This window comes from Callithrix jacchus, chromosome 15 (genome assembly GCF_049354715.1).
Source record: "Callithrix jacchus isolate 240 chromosome 15, calJac240_pri, whole genome shotgun sequence".
Lineage (NCBI taxonomy): Eukaryota > Metazoa > Chordata > Mammalia > Primates > Cebidae > Callithrix > Callithrix jacchus.
Genome location: NC_133516.1, coordinates 9,654,789 through 9,680,045, shown reverse-complemented (window position 1 = coordinate 9,680,045; position 25,257 = coordinate 9,654,789). Strand labels below are relative to the sequence as shown.

At 36.9% G+C, this 25,257-nt stretch overlaps 1 protein-coding gene and 1 pseudogene across 12 annotated transcripts in view; both read right to left on the bottom strand.

Annotated features, from left to right (window-relative positions):
- The window catches only part of FXR1 (FMR1 autosomal homolog 1), an 819,632-nt gene that overhangs the window by 307,568 nt on the left and 486,807 nt on the right, over window positions 1-25,257 (bottom strand). The window lies entirely within an intron of this gene.
- On the bottom strand, window positions 7,724-21,633 carry LOC100406774 (small ribosomal subunit protein uS8 pseudogene; annotated as a pseudogene). The gene has a single exon (XR_013526884.1). The product of XR_013526884.1 is annotated as a small ribosomal subunit protein uS8 pseudogene (transcript).

Here is a 25,257-nt window from a genome sequence, read left to right as displayed (position 1 = left end):
AAGGCACAGAGGGGACCAAGCATTCTGTAGGGCCATGCATGGCTGAAGCTTCTATTTCTGTGGATATGTTTTGGGTTACTTAATCCCTTACCACCAATTTCACCATTGTTTCTTCACTGTGATAGCAGATTTATGACGTCATGTAGACTCAGCCTCTTCTCTTTGTACCATCTTGCTCAAACTTCCTGCATCCTAACACTGGAGCTCAAAATACAGTTCAGCTTTATGACAGGTGGAGTGGCAGGGTATGTTCAACTTGAGATGGCTGAGAATTGCGTGGTCTAACGGGCAGTGCTAGCCACATGGAACTATGGTGAATTTGAAATATGACTAGGGACAGAGAAGCTGAGTTTATTAATTTAAATTTAAATTTAAATTCAGGAACTAGATTCAATTAAAAAGCTTTTAAATATCTTTGAAATAACTTGGATGTGTGTTTGTTTAACTGTAAATTTTATGTAATCTAAAGCAACTCTTCCTAATAAAAACTCAGCTCCCAAATTGAGATGTGCTATAAGTATAAAATACACGCCAGATTTTGAAGTCTTAGTAAGAAAAGAATGTACTATACTTTATTAATTTTTTTTATGTTGGATACATGTTAAAATGATACTATTCTTGGATATACAGGGTTAAAGAAAGTATATTATTAAAATTAATTTTATGTTTCTTTTTACCTTTTTTAATGCTACTACTAAAATGTTTTAATTTATACATGTGGCTCTTATATGTCTTTTGGATTACACTGGCTTAGGGGCCAGGTAGGGCCTAAAGATGGACGTACAAGGTGAATTAGGAGGCTTTAATCCTTCCTACTTTATTACTTTGGAAAACAGCAAGACAAGATTAATTACAACTCTACAAAAGTAGCTAACAGTGCCAGGCACTGTTCTAAATTGTTTACAGGCAAACAATTTTCATAACAACTCTTTGATGGCATGATTTTTATTTTAATTTTAAAGATGAAGAAATGAGGTATAGAGTTGAAGAAGTTTGTAATTGGTAGAGCCAGGATTTAAACCCAGATATATCTGATTTAGTAGTATTCACAACCAGTGAAACAGAAAAATTATATTTGAAGTATGCTACTTAGTAGAAGAAACTGGGGTGGTACTTTTCTGAGCCCTATTTAAGGAGTCATTAATGCATTATACACCATTTATGGTCACTGAATGAGTGAATCAGCTGGTTGACCTACCTAATACCAAAACATAACGAAGCTTGGTCTTCCTATGCACAAACAAATACAGAGCTCTGTTTGTCAGGTAGTGTTAAAATCTGACAAAAGTTAAGTAGACTTATGGAGTTATTTTAAATAATAATCCAGGTTATTTATGTGTTGCAAACACAAATGCCAAGAAACCCTAACTTCTCTGTGGAAGAAGCAAAATTCATTTTCTTTACAATCAACCTGTCCACAAAACACTTTACACTAACATGCTTTTAGTATGTTTCCATCTGTACATTTGAATGTACTTCCTCTCATTCATAAATTCATTCATTCATCTTGAATTATTAACTGAGTGTCAATATGTTGTAAGGACTGGGTATGACATGGACATATGAACAATCTGGAGAAAAACGGGGACTTACATTATAAATGGGGACTTATGGTTCCATATGCCCAATCTTCCCGTGAATTATAGAATGTTTTTATTTGTATTGTTCTAAATTTTTAAAGGCTGTATTTGTAAAATATATCATTTTCATTTTCTTAAAGTTTCTGTTTGTAATACTCAAAACACACATTCTCGGTTTCTGTTGGACAGAGGATTCAAAACTGGGTCTCAGCTGTTATGGAAACAAGGCAGCTGCTGAGTGAAAACGGATGCCGGGAAGAACCATGCTGAGGATAAAGCAAGGACCTTGTGGGAAGCGCAACTTTATAATAACTTGAGGCATCCCATCTAATGACATTGTGATTTGGCTCTCACTTATCAGGTAATGTACCAGACAGCGCCAGCTATCATTTGTCTAACTCCATTAAGTATTGTCTTCCTTATAATAGTTAGCTTTGTGTGTTGGACGATAATGAGGTGAGGGGAACCATCAAAGGCATATGAGAAATAAACCTTAATGACAACAAACAATTTGTCAGACACTCTTTTCCTTCAGCTTTAACATTTGGGTGCCACATAGTGAATTAAATGATCTAACCCATCTCATTCATCATTGGAACCACAGAACAAACTGTTAAAGTCAAGCTTCTCTGGAAGATCACCCGACAGGTGATATATAAAGCCGTCGAGGAATCGTATGATGAAGGGACATTCAAGATGACAAGTGATGTGTCAGGCTTCGAGGCCAATTATTCTCATTGTGTAACAGGAGCACATACATTCCTGGCTAAATGGTGTGGACTAACTTAACTGAGTTTGACTTGATCTGGACTGTGGACTTACATCCACAGTTTTAAGGGACCACAGCACAAATGCATAGAACACAATTACTAATGTCACTTTCTGTAACATTTATTCATTCAGTGAACCTTCACTGAGTATTTACTTTAGGTCAGCACTATTCAAGGTGCAAGCTTTTTCTTTTGGAGACTGAGAGAGTTAATAGGTCCTGTTCTGGATCACTAAGCTAGGCAGCAGCAGGCCAGGGGCTCGGGCAGAGTTCTAACTTCAAGTTTAGTAGTGAGAACAGCAGAACATGCTGCTTCTCAGCACCCTGTGATAAGCAGTAACTTCCATAGCACTTCCAGCCACCTCCTCCCACAGTGAAAGCTGCTCCAGCACCCCAGGACCTGGCTGAGTTTGTCTATGTAGATAGAGAATTTGGTACAAAGTAACCTGTGTCTGAGCTGTAAGACTGGCTTTTAATTCTTTCAAGTCCAAGAAAGAAAAGAGAAGGCAGAGTAGATGGATAAATCGTTTTAGGCATTTTACAAAAGTGAGGATTCCAAGCTTTGATTTTCAAGGTTCAATTCTGCAGATTAAACTAATTTAGTGCTACTATTAGACTCATTGGGTTGCCTTTCATTTATTTCTCCCTTTCTTCCTTATCCACCCTCCCTCCCTCCCTCCCTCCCTCCCTCCCTCCCTCCCTCCCTCGCTCTCTCCCTTCCTCTTCCTTCCTTCCTTCCTTCCTTCCTATTTTTAGATGGAGTCTCACTCTGTCACCCAGGCTGGAATGCAGTGGCATGATCTTGGCTCACTGCAACCATTGCCTCCGGGGTTCAAGTGAATCTCCTGTCTCAGCCTTTTGAGTAGCTGGGATTACAGCTGTGCACCACCATACCCCTAATTTTTGTATTTTTAGTAGAGAGAGGGTTTCACCATGTTGGCCAGGCTGACCTCAAACTCCTGACCTCAAGTGATTCACCTGCCTCGGCCTCCAAAGTGCTGGGATTACAGTCATGAGCCACGGTGCCCAGACACTTTTGTATTTAAATATTTGCTTCCAGACTTGGGGACATACAAAGAGCCTATGTGGTGCCAAAGAATAAGCATCTTCCTGCAAAGGAGCAACCTCAGACCTAAAGTAGAGCAAGCAGACCATAAAAGGGTGGAGGGAAACGAGTGTTTCCTTAATGCCTAGTGGTTTAGATTTTGTGCCAGTCCCTTTTACACAGATTATTTCGTCTATCACAAAAAGTCAATGGAATTTTATTTTCTTCATTTTATTAAAGAAAAAAAACTGGGATTTAGTAAGTTTAACTAATTTGCCCTAAGTCACCAGCTAGCAAGTGGTAGAACTGAGGGTAAAACATAAATTCATTTAAAATCAAAGCTCATTCTACACAGCACACTGCCTCATACCTAGGAGTTGTCTGTAAGTTCGCTACCTCATCAATTACCTTGCAGGTAGCTGGAAACAGAGCTTCTTATCTCTCACTCAAGCCCTTCTCTTGCTCAGTATTTTTTTCTTTCTTTCTTTTCTTAATCACAATGAGGTTGTGCCTGCTGGTCTCTGAAGCTAAGATTCTTGGAATAATGTTTAACTCTTCACATCCTTTGGTGGCGAAGACTTCCCAGTCCTTACTGTTTGCTGTTTCACATGAATAGAACCCCTTCTTTCTAGACTGGCTTTAGGGTAAGCAGATTTAACTAATTGTAATTTTTAAAGGATTATTTAGAAGTTACCTTATATACAGAGATTACCAAACTTTTAAAGGATTAGAATACAATGAAATATACTGTGTTCTATAATTATAGTTTGTACCATGTAATCTTTCGTATCTGTCTGCTGAAATACTGACCACCATTTAAGGATACCGTACCTGCCGTTTCTTCTGAAAGGTTTTCCCTGAGTTTGCTGTAGATCTTATGTAGATCCTAAGATCCCTTCTCTTATGGTGCATGTCACTTTGTTCATATTTGCAGAACATGAACTAGATGCCAGCCACAACCGTGGTAAGTGAAACAATATCATCATTGCCCTTGTGATCTTAAAATCTTGCAAGAAGGACAGACACTAACTCCATAACCATACATCTAGTAAAGGCATAATTCCAGTTATAACTGTGATGAAAGAGAAACCTCCAGCTATCATGCATTGGGTGGAGAAAAATAAAAATGCAATAAGTGAGTATGCATTTTTTCTGCTTATATTATGTGTTCCCCTCTCTTCTAACCAACATATTTCTCATACTTACTATGATATGCAAAGAACCCAACTTGCAAAAGGAAAGTTTATCTTTCTGAAAAGTTTACTATGCTTCTATACTGGTGAAGCAGACATGCCTCGAGACAAAACCTGAAAAAATGCTCATTTCGTTGAGATCATGAAACCTCTCTGATCCTCAGGCCGAGAAACCACCTAAGGATCTACAGTTCAAATCAATTCTCAAATATTAGAATGTTAAATTGAGGAAAATCCTTAGAATTAATGAATCCATAAGGTTCTGACTTTTAGATTTTACAAAGCAGCTCAACTTTCATGGAGGAAGATGGAGGGTTGCCAGGTTTTCATTTTGCCAAGTGAGGGTGTCACATAAAGCCCATCATCCATTCACCTATGATTTCATAAATGACAAGACATTTGGAAAGCAAAAAAAAAAAAAAGGTAGAAAAACATCATCTTAGTAGAAAGAACAGCCTTTCTTAAGGAAGGACTGGCATAACTTTATAGCAATACAGATATAGCTACAAATATAAAATAGATTAAAGTGCTATAGCCACATAAATATTGTCTTTATTTGCCTCCTTTTATCTTAGACTGGTTAAAACCTGAAGGTTTTAGAAACCACTGGTCTTCTCCACACTCTTCAAATGGGCAATGACTGACCAAGATTACCAACGAGAGACTGTGGGGGCTGGAACCTATACCCAGGTCCTGCGAGCCCCTGCACTGCCCCTTCTAATCACCCTCCTGCTTGGACCCTGGGAGCACGACAAAGAGTCAGGTGGGAAAGGTGAATTCTGCCCCGTATGTAGGATGAGGGTGACTCTGAGGTCAGGGAGACAGGTAGAAGGAATGGAGTAAAAACAGGTGAAATATTCTGAGGGAAGATGAATGTATTTTTTGGTCCTAAAACATTCCCCTCTTTCTACCGCTTTCCCATCCCCAGATCAACAATGTATAGGAAAAGAATTACGCAAACTATTCACAACAGTAGGTCTGTCGATAAAGGAAAGCCTGACCACATTTCTATTTATCTTCACTTTACAGATGAGAAAACCGAGGCTGAAGATCACACCATCAGCAAAGGGAACAGCCAGAAATCAAATCTTATATACTGGCCCTGAAGTGCAGCTAAAGGAGCTAAAAGAAAGTATACTTTATATTAAATTTGAAGGTCTCCAAAAGCAAATCAATAAGCCATACTCTAGTAACATTAAGATATTTTCACAAGTGCTAGCTTAAGTCATATAAAATTACCATTTTTGTAGGTCAAAAGTAATAAAATATCATGATTATATATGGCTTGATCTAATACATATCATTAATAAGTTTTACTATTCCAGAATTTTCTGCCTCTACTTAACCACCACAATAAACTAAGGACTTCTAAGCTAGTAAGAACAGTGACAGAGATAATAATTAGAAAAGTATTCATAACAATATTATCAACAAACAATTCCACCATTTTTCGAACAACTCTTCTGTGTATTTCTTATTGTAGTAAAAAAAAAACTCTAACAAAAAATTATCATCTTAATCATTTTTAAGTGTACAGTTCAGTAGTGCTAAGCATATTTACATTATTATGAAACAGATCTCTAGAACACTTTATCTTGCAAATTGAAAACTCTGTACTCCTTAAATATGAAGAGCCCTATGAGAAACCGTGTGGCTGGTGGTGTCAGATTATAGGCTTTTTCAAGAGAAGTCAATCTGGAATTTTGTGTAAAAATTTCCAAGCTTTAATGTTAGCTTAAAAAATAGCTTTATCGAGATATAATCCAAATACCATAAATCTATCCATTGAAGTGTACATGTTAACAGTTTTTCATCACCCCCAAAGGGGACCTTGCACCGTAAGCAGTCACTCCTCATTCTCCCTCCTCCCCGATGCCAGTGGCCACCATTGTGCTTTCTGTTTCTATGAATTGACTACTTCAGTAGTAGTAGCCCATCATTTTTGAGAATGTAAACCTGCAAGGTGCATTACACACCTTAATCCTAACAAAACTACAAATTAAGCACTATTATTCTAACTTTATAGTCTATAAAATAAAAAATTAGGTAGATATAAAGTTACATCTGAAAGTAATTAATTGCTACATAATTTCAGATCTGTTATATTCAAGTTAGACACCAATGAGAATAATTTCTACTCTGGAGAAGATTTTTTTAATATATTGGATTATTGTTAAGTGGTTGTAGTGAGGGTGGATTTCCAAACATCCAAATAATGGAGCTGAATAAATACTTGTTGAATGACCAAGTGAATGGTGTGATAGAATACCTTCTTAAATAAAAGATGTCCAAGACAATATGAAGGAGAAATAGAAGTGAGAAGAAATTGAAGGAGAATATGCAAAAGCTCATAGTAACACGCCATGTAGAGGCAGTTTTTGCCTGGTTCTCCTATCAGCAGCAAAAAATTACAGCGACCACATGCAATGAGCCACAGTGTATTTAAAAAAATAGATATACACTTCTTGTATGAACACAAGATATCCAAAATCATAAGAAAACAGGACTTAATTGTAAGAACAACAACATTCTATTTTGGAATACTATTGACAAATTTAACTGAACTCTGGAGAAATAGGATATTTTAAAACAGGTTAAAATGTTAAATAGAACATTATTTAGTGTATTATAGTTAGCACATAAACAAGCAAGAGAAGCTGAGTGTGGAAGAATAAACGAAGCCCTTGTCAGCACTTACAAAAGGATGGACAATTGTTGGTTAGAGAAAAACACAAGCTTTGTGCTCACACTTCAACTTTTTTTTTTTTTTTAACAAAAAGACAAAGTTGGAGAAAGCCGTTGTACTAGAGACTTGATCATTCATAATATGAATGAAACGGAGTTGAAATACTGAGTGGCAAATATTTGCATAAAAGAGCATCCCTATTTTTATATTATCTAAATACTTTCAAATTGAGTTCTCCTTTTACTTTCTAAATTTAAAGAAAAATTACATAATAAATAATTCTTTCTTGAATAAATAAATTTAATAAAAAGTGAACTTATGAAAAGGATAGTTGTATATAAAATATATATTTATATTTGCATTCCTACACTAATGAAATGACTTTAAAAAATAAATACAATAACTTTAGATTCTAAAGGATAACAAAAATTACATGCATTTTCATCTATAAATAAACACCTTTCTTGCTGCTTTTCTTTTAACATTAAAACTCCCCCGACAAAAACTTTTCCTGCAACGCACAAAACTTTTCAGAAACTTAATAGATCTAGGTTCCAATACACCTAGTTTTTTAAAGATGTTTTGCTTAAACTGAAATTTGAAGGCGACTGGATTTTTGCCATGTGCAATCTGTGGGAATGCAAATGTCCAAATCTGATTTCAATGAGCTTTGACCTCCTAAGATTTGTCAGCCACCCAGATGTCAAATCTTTCTTTTTCCTTTTTGAGAAAGAAATTTATTCAATTCAATTCGATGCAAATTATTCTGTCATCTTTCAAGGACAAAAGACTGAATGAATTATGGATCTTAATTTTGACCTATCCAAATTACTTTTAACTATCCAAAGCAATGTCCTAAAAAACATGGAGAATCACAGAATTTCTGTGCTGCGTGGACGGTTGAAGATAATCGAATCAATTCCCTTTTTTTTCCACAGAGAAAGAGGCTAGACGGCTTCCCTAGATGTGACATAGTCAGAATTGTAGGGAGAATTCAAACACAGCCTTCTCCTAACCACCTAAGGCCCAAACTGTTAACTTACTCATGCTCTTGTCCAGATCCTAGAAGATATACGGTCCCAAAAATAAATTCGATGGGACTATTTTTTGAGAAAGAAAATGCCAGAACATTGCTGTGAAATAATAGTGATTTCTATACATTAACACATCATTATACATAAAAGGGGACTGCCAGCCTCTCCATGTTGACACAGAGGTAAGAGCGCTGGAGTGCTTCATCCCAAACATCCCACGAAAGCTGGCTGAATCATTTAATTTCTCTGTATCTCAGTCTGCAAAATGGCACTAATATACCTTCCATGTAGCTGAGAAGATAGAACCAGATAAGTGGTGTAAAGGGACTCCAAGGCTACAATACTGCATGACACGGGCCAAGCCATAATTTATGCACAGACCTGCTTTGGTAGGTATGCTCTACTTGCACCAACAATAAAGGACCTTGAGACACAGATTAAGGGACCATCTAGCACAAACCCAAGAAAACCCAGAATAAAATAAAAGGCAAACCCACTATGAGGCATGGGATAAAAGGAAGAAACACATCCTGGCATATTTGATGCTAAGAAGAAATAAGGTCATTTTGAAATTACAGGTACATGTGTTACCCCTCTCCCACCCCCTCATACTCTTTTCTAACACGTTTTGGGGAGCTATGGAAAATGAATAGAAGAGACAAAAAAGTACTTTGCCCGGCAGGAATACAAAATTGTAAAAGCACAGACAGCACTACAGAGGCGCGCTGCCATTCACTCACAAAGAATTTTGTGCATGTAGATGGCTGATTAATTGCCGGCCTGCCTAGACGAAGCTGCAACAAGCCAGATACTGTCAGCATGCCATCGGTTACCATGGAAATGCGCAAGGTTCCTGTTTCTGACAAACCCTTGAATACTGGATAGATTGTGCCATATGTAAATAAGGCAAATTAGTTTTCCTATATCTTCCAGACAAGGTTAGACGAAAAGAAAATATATCTGTTTAAACATACTCTCTAACCTCTTAGATGTGACGAATGAGAAAGAGGGGCTTCTTTCTTAGGAAACTAAACTCAGATTGTTACAACTGAAAGGCACTTGGGGAAAATGACCAAAAAATGCAAAATGCATTGCCCATTTATAAGGAAGAACTTCAAAGTCAGCCATGCAAAGGTACATTTATTGGACTTTAGTTTTGTAACCAGAAGATGTGTTTTGTGGCCTTTTCTTTACAGAATTATAAGATGTCAAACAGTTATTTCTGTAATATTAGGTTAGAACTTTTATGTTTTATTACATAATTTTTACTTATTGCACAGTCTCTAGGCTCCATAGGCTGAATACTGAGTCCCAAACCAGCATGATAAAACAAATCAGCATAATTTACAATATTTAACTCCATTACTATGGACACTCACTTTAGCATTATATTGACTGGGGCTTTTTAAAACTAAGAAACAGTTTTTACCAGCACCAGGCTACTTTATAACTTCTTTTCATGTTGCAAAAATAATTTATACTTAATTAAATCCGATGTTATTTCAAAAAAAATTCTTGTAATTATCATTAGGACACCTTAAAGTACATAGTGACTCAAATCTCTTACTGAATTCATGACACAGGACTACTTTTCTGATGGTCATGTGATCTGTTTACTTAAACAGTGAAAATGCCAAAAAGGGCTGGAGTGCATTTCATAATATAGCATCTCTGAATAATTTTTAAGTGTGCCTCTCTCAAAATAAAACGTCCTAATATCTCTATTATCTCCTTGATTTTAAATATACACTTTATCTGTGTTTTCAGTCAGATTTTCTATGGACACTTGGATATTAAATTTTGATACTGAAACCCACATATTCATGTTACTCAAGTAAGCCACAACATATGAACACCAAAGATATCTACAATTATCCAAATTAACTTTTCTCTAAGTTGAAATTAATGATCTCTTTCTTTCCTTTCTGGGTAAAGGCAGAAAAATATTTTATTTTTTATAAATAATTCACTCAGTAGATAGGCCCAGAATTCCAATTTGGCATAATATACTATATGTTATTCCATGTTTTCAGAATTCAGCAATGAATTCTAGCTAATGGCCCTCAAACTTTAACATATTGAATATATGTAATTGAATATTAGCCAAGAAAAAAAAAAGGAAGCCACTATCTGCATATTTTCATTTTTATGTAAATACCATACTACATAAAACTATTAAAAAGACTGACTTTTAGTATTGTCCTGCTCGACTTTTGTTTTTGCAAAAAAGTACTCTTTATACTCTTCAATGGGACTGTAATATGTAAAGTGAATGTTTTTATACCAATTTCTAAACAAATTTTAAAAGCACATTCTATTTACACAACAGTAAAGAACGTCGGAAAGAAAATGGGTGTTTAGATAACTCTGTCTAGAACAAGTATCTAAGCCTGAAATTAACATGGTCTTTCTTTCTGCTCTTCATTTTGTTTTACACAAGACCCAAACAGGTTGTCACACTTTAAAACTCATTCTACTCTTTTTGCACTGAAATAAATACATGACCTATAGATGACATTTCATTTTGCTCTTTTTTCTTCCTTTAAACCAGGCAGATCATAATTAAACACATTGAGATTTCTTGGTTGGTCCTTTAATGATGTCCACTTTTCTTAGTAGAAATTTTCCCAAGTTTTTACATTGTGAGCATGTGTATTTGAGGATTAAAATTGTAACCTCTACCCTAGAAGTGAAACATTTCACAGTGGAAACTGGCCAGATTTCTTTTTCGTGTGTTAATATGAAAAAACATCCTATTTCCCAAGTCACATATTAAAAATATGCATGTTATATGTGCTAGGGGGTATGTTAGAAACAGTGTGATTAGTTCCATTCACGTTTTTAACTCTACACTTTAGAATGCATAATTTGCAAAATATACACTTTAAGATGAAAGGTACATATGAGAATATTTTACCTATTGTTTAAATATGCTTAACTATAGTAAAATAAGAATATTAGCCACTGGCATATCACTAGATTGTATTAAACACTGGATGGTCAATGAGAGAACAGATCATTGTGAGGAGGATAAACGCTTGCTGGGAGGAACATACACATTTACCACACTTAAGAGGTAGTGTTATAGCATGGAAAGAACAGTCCTTTGTTCATTCACTGGGAGTTTTTCGTGTGCCTAGCACTTTATCAGGCCTGGGAAGACGGCAGTGAATCAGCAAGGTCCCTGCTTTCATGGATCTTATACTCTAGAGGGGTAGAGATAAACTGGGGGAAATCAGACCTGAGTTCTAATCTTTGCTCTTTCTCTCAAATCCTGTAACTCCTTTTACTTGTATCATCCTTATGATATGCCATGTTCTCTTCATAGTTTAGTTACTTCTGCATGTTTTTCTACTCTACTATCTCATACATTTCTTATGAGTAGCAAATATGGTGTGGATCTTTTTCACTTTGGGATCTTGAACCGTATTTAACCTATGGCAGGTTTGCCAACATTATTTGTTGAATAAATGAATGGATAACTCCCAGTCACTTGCACTATAATTTTTAGGTAAAGTACCTAACTCCAGGGGGTTGGGGCTTTTTAATCTATAAATGAGGGTATTGAAATGAGTCATCTTTAAGATTAAAGTTTATAATTCCATAATATTCCTTAAGGCTCTATGTCAGTAAGCAAATTTACTCTTGCTGTTCTACTGGCTCAGAACATTTTCGTCCTGAAAATGTTATCATTTAAAATATGTGTTTTTGCCTTTCTGGCTATCTTTTTTCAAGAGTGATTTTAAAATATAATCACTTTATTTTTCATGGAAAGTTATACCAGATATTATATTAAAGCTTAATTTAAAACATTAATATTTGCTTTTCAGATTTATGAAACAGGAAGAAAAATCACAAAGAGGAAAAAAAGTCAGTTTTAAGTGTGAAATCAAGTGAATGAAGTAAGACAGAAGCAATAATTTCTACAACAAAAGATGCAAACTTCCCTCCTCCCAATCCCATAGACACAGGGCTATTTGTTCTAAGCTTATGTGGATCATGGCTAATTTACAAACAGTGGATGATGTGCTATAAAGAAAATGACTCGATGGCACATCTGTAATTTAAATATGTGACAAAATGTTTAAATGTTTCAAACAATGGTTAATTATTAGAGACTTAACAGTTTGAAAACAAGTGTGGAGTTTTTTTTTTTTTTCTAGTTTTTTGGCTTCATTTTGCACCAGCCAAAATGGACATCAGGTGTTTAACTCTTCCTGAGAGGCAGTATGGAATCTTTCATTGCACATCTTGTTGGAAGAGGAGGAAAGTAACCATTTTTTTTGGAGAATAGCCTGGCCAACATTTATGTACTGAATGCAAATATGTGTAACTGAAAAAATAAAAAATTCAAGGTCTCACTCAAGATTTTCATCTACCATGAGAAGTCTTTCATTTTCTTAACACAAAGATAGCCCTAATCTCTATACACGAATATTTAAAAATAAAACTTCAAATTATTTTCATATTGATGTTTATGTAACCTATATCTTTGTTGACACAAAAAGAAGAGATTTTATTGCACGATAGTTATAATAAGACCCTTTCCTCTAATCTCCAGTTAAGCACATATTATTTAACTGATTTTTTCAAAAGACAAGCAAAATGAAAGAATGAATGTTAGTTGCTTTTTAATTTGCTCAAAACAAAGGTTGAGCAGTGAAAAGTGCATCTAGCTAACTGACTGTTGAGCTCATACAACATCAACCAAGAAGTCCCTTAGCAGACAGAAAGGGTTTAGGAGGGAGGCAGGGGTTGATCTCTAACATACAGAATCTAAATAAAAATAGTCATGTGGTCAAGGGGAAAGAGAATAAAACAAGAACTAAAACAAAAACCTAGGGTGTAATAACAAGAAAATAAAATCGTAAGTAAAAGTCGATGCTATTTTTCTTCTTTAAAAGGAAACTCATTTTCAAATGCACGTGCTGATCTCAAATTAGTATGTTTAGTTCAGTTCTGCAAAGTACTTCCGATTGAAATGTATGTTGAAACCTAAAACTGATTTGTTCCATGTAAATCACATTGAAAACTTCTTTAGCTAAAGGTATTACCAGTAAAGCTATTAACTTGAGTATAAGCTCTTTCTTTAGATCTCCAAACCTGCAAAATGTAATTGATAATATTACATTTTGCTTTCTCTTTATGTAAAATTGAAAAAAATTGGCTTTTTTCATTTTAAAGGAAACAAGTCCAATTCAGAGGTTTTAAAAAAATTATTCATCTGAACCTTTTAAAAGAAACTTTCCTTCCTTCCTCTGCTTGCTTTTGAACCATGTCCTAGGAGCAGTTGATTGAGAAGCAGATTTTCTTCAATAGTTTCTCAATCAGACATTTTCTATAGATTCTAAATTTGGCTATATGTAATGGCAAATGAACCTAGTAATATGTTGACTTTTTTTTTTTTTTTTTTTTTTTTGAGACGGAGTTTCACTCGTTACCCAGGCTGGAGTGCAATGGCGTGATCTCGGCTCACCGCAACCTCTGCCTCCTGAGTTCAGGCAATTCTCCTGCCTCAGCCTCCTGAGTAGCTGGGATTACAGGCACGCGCCACCATGCCCAGCTAACTTTTTGTATTTTTAGTAGGGTCGGGGTTTCACCATGTTGACCAGGATGGTCTTGATCTGTTGACCTCGTGATCCACCCGCCTCGGCCTCCCAAAGTGCTGGGATTACAGGCTTGAGCCACCACGCCCGGCCCGTTGACATTTTTTAACACTTGGCCCTGGAAATAAAAAAATCAAATGTTTTCTCTTCTTTTTTTTTTTTTTTTAAAAAACTATCTTTATCTATCTGTGTATATATATATATATAACATTATACCTTAAAGTTAATCCACAGGGCGAGCTTGGTTTAGCTTGCTAAATAAATATTGTTACTTAATGATTGACATGACATTTGGACTATCAGAATTTGTACCATTATCCATTTCTATTTTTTCTCATGTCTGGGGAAACTAAAAACATCTTCAGTTTTAAAAGCTTCTTATGGGGTAGGCCTGCTGCCCTGGCAATTCTCATTTTGGGCCCACTCACTTCTGAACAGTTGAGCTATTCATCCAGCATATGATGGCTACTTGGAACCTGAAAACCATAGTGAGAAGAATTCATCTTTTTGCCCAGAGTGTAATATGACTGCATAATTAGCAGAATTTATAGTTTGATATATAGTGAAAACATTTCAGCTTTTCTAGAACATTCGTACCCCAGTACTCTCTTTTCCAAATCCTTTATCAATGGTGTATGCAAAACCAAAATAACAATACCTGCTTAGAGAGCAACATTTGTTACACAGTAGGCACTCCATTAGAGATGCTTCCATTGTCGCCTTAACCTTACGGATATTATGAACCTTGCACCTTATCAATTCTGTCAACAAGTGAATTTTATAATATTTAAATATTCTGACTCCATTAGAGTTCACCTTGCAAGCAAATTATAGCTATAAACATAATCAAAGGGGGAGGAGAACCCTATCAAACAAATTCTCATTACAATATAGAAGACTAAGTAGACATTTCAATGGTTTTCTTATTTGTATAATACAACTTTCAGTAATCCATCTGTATCTGAACGCTGCTGATGGAGATACACTGCTGGGCAGTTAGGCTGGGTCACTCATTCATGGCAAAGTTCGACATTGTAGATGAAGCTTCACACTCAGTGATTTACTTACCTCTCAGGACATGCTGAAGAGGTAATTAAAAATTACTAGAGTCTCTTGGAACACGTTAATTCTGTGACTATTATAAAAATTATATAGAATCAGGAAAAACTGCATTTTCCATACTTAAAGTTTCATGCTGACATTTCTAGATATAACATAGTATATATAAAAGCAGGAGATTTCTGAACAAAACAATTTAATAATAAACCTCATTTTCTAATACCAATATGTTTATTATTTCAACAGCTTTATTCTAAATCTCGTAACTACAAAGTGCTGGTGTTCATCCTAGTTTGGTTTCAACTAATGTCATGTTCTCTAGTGCCATGCCTGTGCTGATGTTCCCTTGCAAAAAGCTTACTCTCCATTAGCTGATACTGGGTTGGATGACATTCTTAACTGTGATACAGTGCTTCTTTTTTGAACAAAGGTGTCATGTGGTCTGAAAAGCATACAAATGAGTCTCAACAGGAAAATATCTTATAAGCAAACAGTTAGACATCCACCAGTCACTGGTTTTCCCATGCACCGAAAGAACTGGGCCCATGAATTTATTATTTTTTCTTTCATTTCATCTCTTCATTTCTCCCTTTCTTCCTCCTTTCCTGCCTCCCTCCATCTCTCTGTTACTAATCAAATCATTCTCTCACAAAGGCTACCAGTGGATCTTCAACTGTGAAGCGCAGTCACCCTCACCATCTGCGCTATCAATACCTAAACACACACCCCACGCTATTGAAAGGAATCAGAAGACAGATTCCATCCCAGACCCCACCACTTAGTTGTTGTGTGACTTTGGGTAAATCACTTCCTTGAGCCTCGTAAGCCTCAGCATTCTCCTCTGTAAAATGGAGGTCATGATATTTGTCTCATTTAATTCATAAAAGTTTTTAGAAAGAATTGAAGAAAATGTATATAAAGGTTTGTTTTAAAACTGTACCCATACCAATATAACACAAAAACATAATGAGGCAAAAAAGTTATTCTGAAGGTAAAGAACTAAGAGTAGCGTGTGGGTTATACTATATTTAAAAGAGATTATATTTCATAAAGCATTTTATTTTGTTAGTAAAAGTCTACCCATATTTGACTTCACCTGGCTTATATACGTAAGTGTTGTATGTATATATTTAAGCAATATTTATCTATTGATTAAAATAATACCTTTAATAACAAATTAAAATACTTAGTAGTTTAAAATTAGATAAATTAGAAAATAATGATAGAATTGTATTTCCAGTATCTGCTGAGTCATTTTTATAGGATTATTTACTACCCTCGGTGCAAAATTACACCCATGATATATAATTCTCAAGAAAGGTGATTATTCTGTTCTCTCAGAATACCTATTTGAATGCTAATCTTATTTATTAATGATCTAGTTTTTAACGAGTATATTGAGTGTACTGATATGCCCATTTAAATGATACAGAATTTAAAAAAATTAATCCTAGTGCTATGTTTGAGATCTAAAAATAAGTTCTTTGCATCAACCTTCATCCTACTGGCCACTTCTTGCTCATCAGGAACAACCTAATATTAACATAAATGACAACCAAAATGCCTCATCTGCGGTTTTGCTTCTCTCTTTGACATCCATGACTTCCGCGGACCCTACGCTCAGACAACGGCAGTATCTTCATTTCTTATTAGCAATTTCTCCTTCATAACAAACTACTTAATTACCAAATGGACACTCAGAACACTTCTACCCAGCAGTAATGAAGTGCTATGGAACAACCAAGGCAGAGGCATCAGTCACTGTTGTCAACAAATGCAGGATATTGTAGATAATTTCAGGGATTTGATGCTGTTTGCCCTAGTGAGGCGTGCGTGCCTTGCATGACTCAGCCTGGTCCATATGGAGTATGTGCTGTGCACGTGGGCTACTGAAGCATGCACTGCAATATACAGCTCCAATGCTCATGCAGGAGCAGCACTTCCATGATCCCTTCAGAGTCAAGTGCAGGATTTGACCCATGGGTCAAAGACCAGCCAAAGAACACTCCGTGTTATCTAACTGGTAACACGTAATGACACCTATCCAAAAAAACCTGTAGCTTCCTTTTTGTGGAGTGGAAACATGCTGTATTTGTTGAAGTAAGACTTTTGTTTCTTTATTAAAACTATTTTTTACTTTATGAGACTATATCACATTGTTTAGCCTCCATTCCTGTGAGCTCGGAAAAAGGTAAAAAATATACTTTTCATTTCAAGCTATCACTGAAAGATAAATCTATGTGACCACTTTTCCAGCTTTTGCTTATATGCCACTATGCTCAATATTTTTTCTTTAAGAATCAATGATCCAGTTGAGTCTTGATTTCAACGTAAGGCCATCCATTAGAGAGAGTTAAGAGCCCGAAAAGGGTCAGCCTTTTCCGTCTCTATTAGTCGAGGCAGCTTTCGTCTCTAATGGAATCCTTTCGATAATTATTTCATACTTCTGGCAAATCTTGATGGACTCCATTCACCTCAATGCTACCTCTGCAGATCATTCAAAAGCTTCTATCAGGACATCTTAGAGAAACCTCCTTCTTGCTTTATACTCGAATAAAAGAAGTAAAAAACCAAACTTCAAGAGGGGCCATGCTTTTCAGTGTAATCACAATACTTTCCAGTCTGAACAAGAGGCATCAGCTATTCTTTCTCTTTGAAAGCATTTTGACCAGGTGGAAGGATTTTAAGCATATATACCAGAACATACATATCTTGATCCCATTCAAGAGCCAGAGAAAATATCTTCATACTTATTTGCATATGTTTTTTTCCACTATTAATGTTTAGGAAATATAAGTTTCATGTCTTTTTTTCAATGACAGTACTTTTCAATGGAAGAAAAACATGTCTGATCAATTACCCTAACAATATATTATAACTAATTGCTAAAATTGATTTTTTAAAATTCAGGTTACAATCTGGGATAACTACTTATTTTTGGAATATATCACATACCTCCTTTGAAACACAGAGTTCCTTCCTAATTGTATCTTGCTTAGTTACTTACAAACATCAACTTTAATTTCCTAAGCAAAAACCAGCTGGATGATGGGTGAAAGCTGGTTGAAGATTAAGACTTTGCTGTGGGCTTTACACAGAGCAGCTAATAGTCACTTGAGGAATCAAGTGCTGAATGCATTAAGTGATTCTGCCATTTCTTTATTAGGTCTCCTTAAAAGGAACTCTGCTTGAAGCAGAGTGGGCTCTCTTCGAGAGATCTGTCTGCTACAGAAACAGGGAAGGGTCCTCTTTGGTGCCAAGTCATGGTGGAGAATGAGGGAACCCATCAACACTTGCTCCGTACCCTCCACTCCAACACCTTCCACAAGATATGTAAGATGGCTTCCAAGCATATATGTAAGTGAGAGGTACAACATCTATGGTAGCTAATCACTACCATTTTGAATACTTTGGTTATTTTTGAATTTTTGCCAACACAAGTCACCTTATGGTGAACATCCTGGTAGCTTAATCCTTAAATGTATTAATGGTACATTTAAGGATTAAGAAAGGTAAGGCACAAGAAAAATAAAGATTGAATCTTAATAAGGCCAAGGGTGAGCTTCACACACAGAAATATATAACCTAGTATACCAGAGTCAACAGAGGTGCTGTTTCAGGCCACAAGCTAAGGAGGAAGCATGATGAGGTATAAGATTCATCATATCCATAAGGTTAAGGGGAAAAAGGAGAGCTTCTTTAATAAAGTGCCTGCTGTATAACAAATATTGCTACCTAAGCAAGTTATAGGCATCAAATTAAAATTATTTATACATAGTTGTAGTATACATATTGTTTAATAGACTTCTAAAACTTTGAAATAATCATCAACTACAAGGAACTGCACATATATCTGTGTGCAGGTGAGTGGATTAAAAAGAATAAAAAATAAATTGTAAAAAGAGTACAAACAGTCCAAAATATCCTTCACCCTGCTTCCCCAATTCTCAACATTTTATTTTATTCTATTTTTATTCGGAGACAAAGTCTCGCTCTGCCACCCATGCTGGGTGCATGGCGCTGATCTCAGGTTATTGCAAACTCCACCTCCCTGGTTTAAGTGATTCTCATGACTCCGCCTCCTGAATAGTTGGGATTACAGGCATGTACCACCCCACCTGGCTAATTTTTGTACTTTCAGTAGAGAAAGGGTTTTGCCACATTGGCCAGGCTGGTCTTGAACTCCTGACCTCAAATGATCCAGCTGCCTCAACCTCTCAAAGTGCTGTGATTACAGGCATGAGCCACTGCCCATCTGGCTACATTTTATGTAAATGTACAGTATCAAGAGCAGAAAACTGACATCTGCACAGTACTTTTAACTACATTACAGGCTTTGTTCAGAATTCATAGTGTTTACCTCTGTGTATGTGTTTGTCTCTATGTGTAGTTTCACGAGATTTAAAAAAAATATATTTTAAGTTCTGGGATACATGTGCAGAACATGCAAGTTTGTTACTTAGGTATACACGTGCCATGGTGGTTTGCCGCACTCATCAACCCGTCATCTACATTAGGTATTTCTCCTAATGCTAACCCTCTTCTAGCCCCTCAACCCCCGACAGGCCCCGGTGTGTGATGTTCCCTCCCTGTGTCCATGTGTTCTTATAGACAACTCCCACTTATGAGTGAGATCATGTGGTGTTTGGTTTTCTGTTCTTGCGTTAGTTTGCTGAGAATGATGGTTTCTAGCTTCATCCATGTCCCTGCAGGGGACATGAACTCATTCTTTTTTTTTTTTCCATGAGGCATTTTGTTTGTAAATACATGTATTACATCACTAGAAAAAGAATCCCAGGATTTTCTCTCCCATGCGTTTTCATTTTGCTTCTTCATGGTCCATGATGCCAGCTGAGGTTGTCAGTACAATGAAACCAAACTGGCAGGATGGAAGCAGATTATTCTGCCATTTTTTCAGATCTTTGAGTTGCACATCAAATCTGGGGCTGATCACTCCACACTTGTTTAGCCTGCCTGGGAGGTTCACAATTTTCCCAGCTCTGTGATCATCGATGATTTCAAATTTGTCAATGTAACCATGCTTCATCATCACAGTGAGAAACCGGATGATGACTTTGGAGCACAGCCTAATAAGCACCTGGCGTTTGCCTCTCTTTCTGGCATTGTTGATGCTCTTGAGAGCATCAGCCAAGACATTCATATGCACCATTGCAGTGGTGTGGAAAAATGGTGGAAAGAATAAACTCATTCTTTTTCATGGCTGTATGGTATTCCAAGGTGTATATGTGCCATATTTTCTTTATCCAGTCTATCATTAATGAGTATTTGGGTTGCTTCCAAGTCTTTGCTATTGTGAATATTGTGGCAATACCCCATCAAAAAGTGGGCAAAGGATATGAACAGACACTTCTCAAAAGAAGACATTTATGCAGCCAACAAACACATGAAAAAAAGCTCATCATCACTGGTCATTAGAGAGATGCAATTTTATACTATATATAGATTTATGTAACCACTACAACAATTAAAATACCCAGCTATTATGTCACCTACAAAGTCCTCGGTGTCACCTCTTTATAGTCACACCCATTTCCCTTCCTTCTTCTGTCCCATCTTTAAATCCTGGCAAGTGTTAATCTGCTTTCCACCTCTATAAGGTTGTCATTGTGTGAATGTTATATAAGTGGAATCATGCACGTGTAACCTTTTGAGATTGGCTTTTTTCACTCACTGTAATTTCCCTGAGATCCATCTAAGTTGCTATGTGTATCCGTAGTTCATTCCTTTATATTGCTGAGAAGTACTTCATGATACAGATAGATGACAGTTTGTTTAACCATTCATTGCCAAAGGATATTTGGATTGATTCCAGTTTTTGACTATTACAAACAAAGTTGTTATGAAAAACCACGTACAGGTTTTTGGGTGGACACAAGTTTGTCTGTCTGTTTTTTGAGACAGGGTCTTGCTCCATGACATAAGTTGTATTTCTCTGGGATGAATGCCTAGGAATGCAATTGCTCGATTGTATGGTAAGTGCATATCAAAGTGTTTTTAGTATAAGACACTGCCAAACTGTTTCCCAGAGTGACTGTACCACTTTTTATTTCTAACAGCAGTGCATCAGTGATTCCATGTCTCTGCGTCCTCGACAACATTTGCTACCATCAACAGTTTTCGTTTTAGCTATACTGATAGGTGGACAGTAGCATCTCATTATGGCTTTAACTTGCATTTCCTGACGGCTAATAAAGTTGAACATCTTTTTGTGTGTTTATTCACCATATCCATCTCCTCTTTAATAAAATATCTGTTCATGTCTTTTGCCCATTTTACAATTAGATTTTTGTTTTCATAAGTTTTTATTTCTTGTGCAATTTTGAGAATTCTTTATCTATTCTAGATTCAAGTCCTTTGCAAGATATGTGGGTGGCACTTTTTCCTAGTCTGTAGGTTGTCTTTTTATTCTCCTCTCAGAAACTTTTGTAGAGCATAAAGTTTTGATTTTGACACAGCCTAAAATGTCAATTTTTCTTCTCTTATCCACAAAGTTCATATATAAGAATGCTTCACTGATATATAAGGACTCTTGACTCTGTCACTAGTCCCCAGAGATTTTCTTCTACACATTTTCTAGCTTTATGTCTTACATTTAAATCTATGATCCTTTATGAAGGATCATAGATTGTGTAAAATAATTTTGAACAATCATTTTAACTATTTATTTATTATTAGTTAAATAATTTTATTTATTTCATTCTTTGCCTATGGATGCCCAATTGCTGCAGCACCATATGTTGAAAAGACTATTCCTTCATTAAATTGTTTTGGTGCCTTTGTAAAAAAAAATCAGTTGGACATATTTGTGTGGGCCTATTTATGTTTTTTCCATTCTTTGATACAATTTTCGTTCAATTAAAAATATACCATGAACTTGATTCCACCAATATTTTCAATATAGTTTTGACTAGTGCAAAGCACGTCATAGGTTGGGACATAATCATGATGTAGTTAATCACTACCATTTTGAATATTTTGGTTATTTTTGAATTTTTGCTAACATAGGTCACCTTATAATGAACATCCTTGTAGCTTAATCCTTGAATGTACTAATGATAATTTCTTGGGATTTCTAAAAGTAAACTTACATAAAGAGTATACAGCTTTTTAGAAAATGAGCTATTTTGGACAATACTCAACGGTCAACCTACTTTTTTTTTTTTTTTTTGAGACAGTCTTGCTCTTTCGCCAGGAGCCAGGTTGGAGTGCAGTGGCGTGATCTCGGCTCACTGCAACCTCTGCCTCCGGGGTTCAAGCAGTTCTCCTGCCTCAGCCTCCCGAGTAGCTGGGACTACAGATGCTCACGACCACACCCAGCTAATTTTTATATTTTAGTAGAGACGGGGTTTCACTATGTTGGCCAGGATGGTCTCGATCTCTTGACCTTGTGATCCGCCCACCTCGGCCCCCCAAAGTGCTGGGATTACAGGCATGAGGGGTCACCCTGCTCTTTAAATGTGGGGGTTTTTTTGTTTGTTTTTCTTTTGAGACAGAGTCTCACACTGTCACTCAGGCTGGAGCACAGTGGTACGATCACAGCTCACTACAGTCTCCACCTCCCAGGTTCAAGCGATTCTCCTGCCTCAGCCTCCCAAATAGTTGAGATTACAGGTGCATGCCACCACACCTAGCTAATTTTTGTAGTTTTAGTAGAGACAGGGTTTTACCATATTGGCTAGGGTGGTCTCTAACTCCCGACCTCAGGTGATCTGCCTGCCTTGGCCTCCCAAAGTGCTGGGATTACAGGCGTGAGTCACCATGCCCAGCCTAAAATGTGTTTTTAAAAACATCTATATGTAAAATGAACTTAGGTGTAAAGGGAAAACAGATGAATAAAGTATTATAGCCAGAAAACTATCCATTGCTACAGATGTAAGATTGTTTCTCAGGTCTGTTAAAAATCATTGACTAAGCCAGGCTTCTCAGAGCAGTCTGCTGCAGAATGAAGAGGCGCTTCTATCACCCCTGCCACATACTGTTATTAAATGCCCAGATACTCCATAGAGAAAGCTGAATAAATGTCCTTGAGGAAGTTGAACTTGAAAGTAGATTAGTGTTCATTATCTACAGTCAATATTTTTATTCAAAGAACATTTAAGCAGCCTAGTACAGGGCACATGCCCAATATTAATATAAGGCAGGGTGCGGTGAGTCCTATGAATGAGTCAGAGTTCAACAGGAAGAGGGGAGAGAAAGATGAATCTTGACTTTGTATATGCAGAAAAGTCTCTTGAGAATAGAGCATCTGTGTGGGGCCTGAATGTGGCTCAGGCAGACAGAATATGGGAAAGGCATTCTAGAAAGAGACAAAGATGTGGCAGCTGAGAAGTGAGAGCGAGGCTGTGTCTCTCCACGAGTGTGCATGTACTGCGGGGTGGGGAAAAAGATGTTTGGAGTTCGTATTGGAAAGGCAGGCTTGAGACAAGACCCGCCTCAAGCAGGAAACTGGAATTTCAAGTGGAAGCAGGTAATTTTTATTCAAATAAGAAAGCTATTGAAATTTTGACTTGGGAACAGGAGACTAGAGCTGCCCTTTAAAAAGATAATTCTGGCTACAGTGTTTGAATAGCTTGGAATGGGAGCAAGACCACAGGCTGCAAGTCTGCTGAGGAAGCAACTGCCTAAATTTAGGGAGGAGAAACTCAGCTCTGAACTCTGACTGGGGATGTGGGGCAGATTAAGCCCTGTGAACTTCTATTTCTAGAGGCAGGTGCATCGTTGCTTGAAGCACATTCTTTGGTTCCCCCTTGATTTGGAGAGGTAAAAGGGAAAGCTGGAGTCTGTGGCAGTCAAGAGCAAGGACTCCGGATCCAAAATGCCCAGTTTCTGGTGCAGAAGCTGTACCTCCTGACTGTACAACCCCTGGTAAGTGACTTTATCCTCACTGCGTCTTGGTATGTTCAATGGCGGAAAGGGGATGATAGTATTCATTTCATCTTGTTGTCGGGGTTAAATAAATTCATACATTGCCAAGTGTGTAGAACAGTATGTGGCACATATTGTTCATCATTACTGTTTTTGTGATTATTTTTGAGCTGTTTCAGGAGAAGGTTTGTGGTCATATTTGCCTGACAAAGTCCTCTTGTCTGAGGGGAGGAAAGGAAGGAGCTAGAAGAGCAAAGGAAGAGGAATATCTAACAAGGATGCTTCTTCCATTCTCACGTGCACACACATCACCTGGGTGTGATGATAAGTGCAGACTCTGATTCCGTAGGCATGGGGTAAGACCTAAGATTCTGCATTTCTAACAAGGTCCCAGCTGATGTACAAGAATCTGGGAGCTCCTTCACTGCCCTATTTACCTCTCCTACCCTCTTCTCTCCAGGCTCATTTGAACTCTGGATACTAGGGGGATTACAGTCCTTATTGTCATAACATTGCCCTTATGGAAACTTGTTTTTTCAACAATAATTATAAAATGATTCTTACTGTAATTACAGGTCCTTTACATCCTTTATCTCACGTCCTCATAATAAGCCTTGGGCCAGGTGTGGTGGCTCATGCCTGCAATCCCAGAACTTTAGGAGGCCCAGGTAGGCAGATCACTTGAGGTCAAGAGTTCGAGACCAGCCTGGCCAACATGGTGAAACCCCATCTCAACTAAAAATACAAAATAAATAAATAAATTGCCAAACTTGGTAGTGCATTCCTGTAATCCCAGCTACTTGGGAGGCTGAGGCAGGATAATAACTTGAACCAAGGAGATGGAGGCTGCAGTGAGCCGTGATTATGCCACTGCACTCCAGCTTGGTGACACAGTGAGACTGTGTCTCAAAAAAAAAAAAAAAAAAGGCTTGTACGGGTAAGGTGCTATGAGTCTCATTTTGCTGATGAAAAAACTTGGGGAGGTAAAGTAACATGCTCAAGGTTAGATAGCTCACAAGTGGCAAATCCAGAATTTAAACCCAGGATTTTCTCATAGGCTGTATTAGTTTCCAGGATCTGCCTTTCATAAAGTGGGAGAAGAAAGAGTGGAGGGTGTGTGCCCCACCTCAGGCTATGAAGTTACTCCAGCTCTAGCCTGACTCTTTATGCAAATCTCTTGTAGGCCTATAAATCCAAAGTTCCCAGGATTTACAGCCAGCCACCCCCGTATCCCCACAGAACCCTATTTAGCTAGGTCTTGGTTATTCTGAGGCAGGATCTTTTTTGGTAAGGTATTTCCCAAGAGTTTTAGATCACTTTTTGGAACACTTTATGAAAAATGGAAAGAGTTGTGATGACTAATTAAGAGAACTAAGATTGTAAATGTACGAAGGTAAAA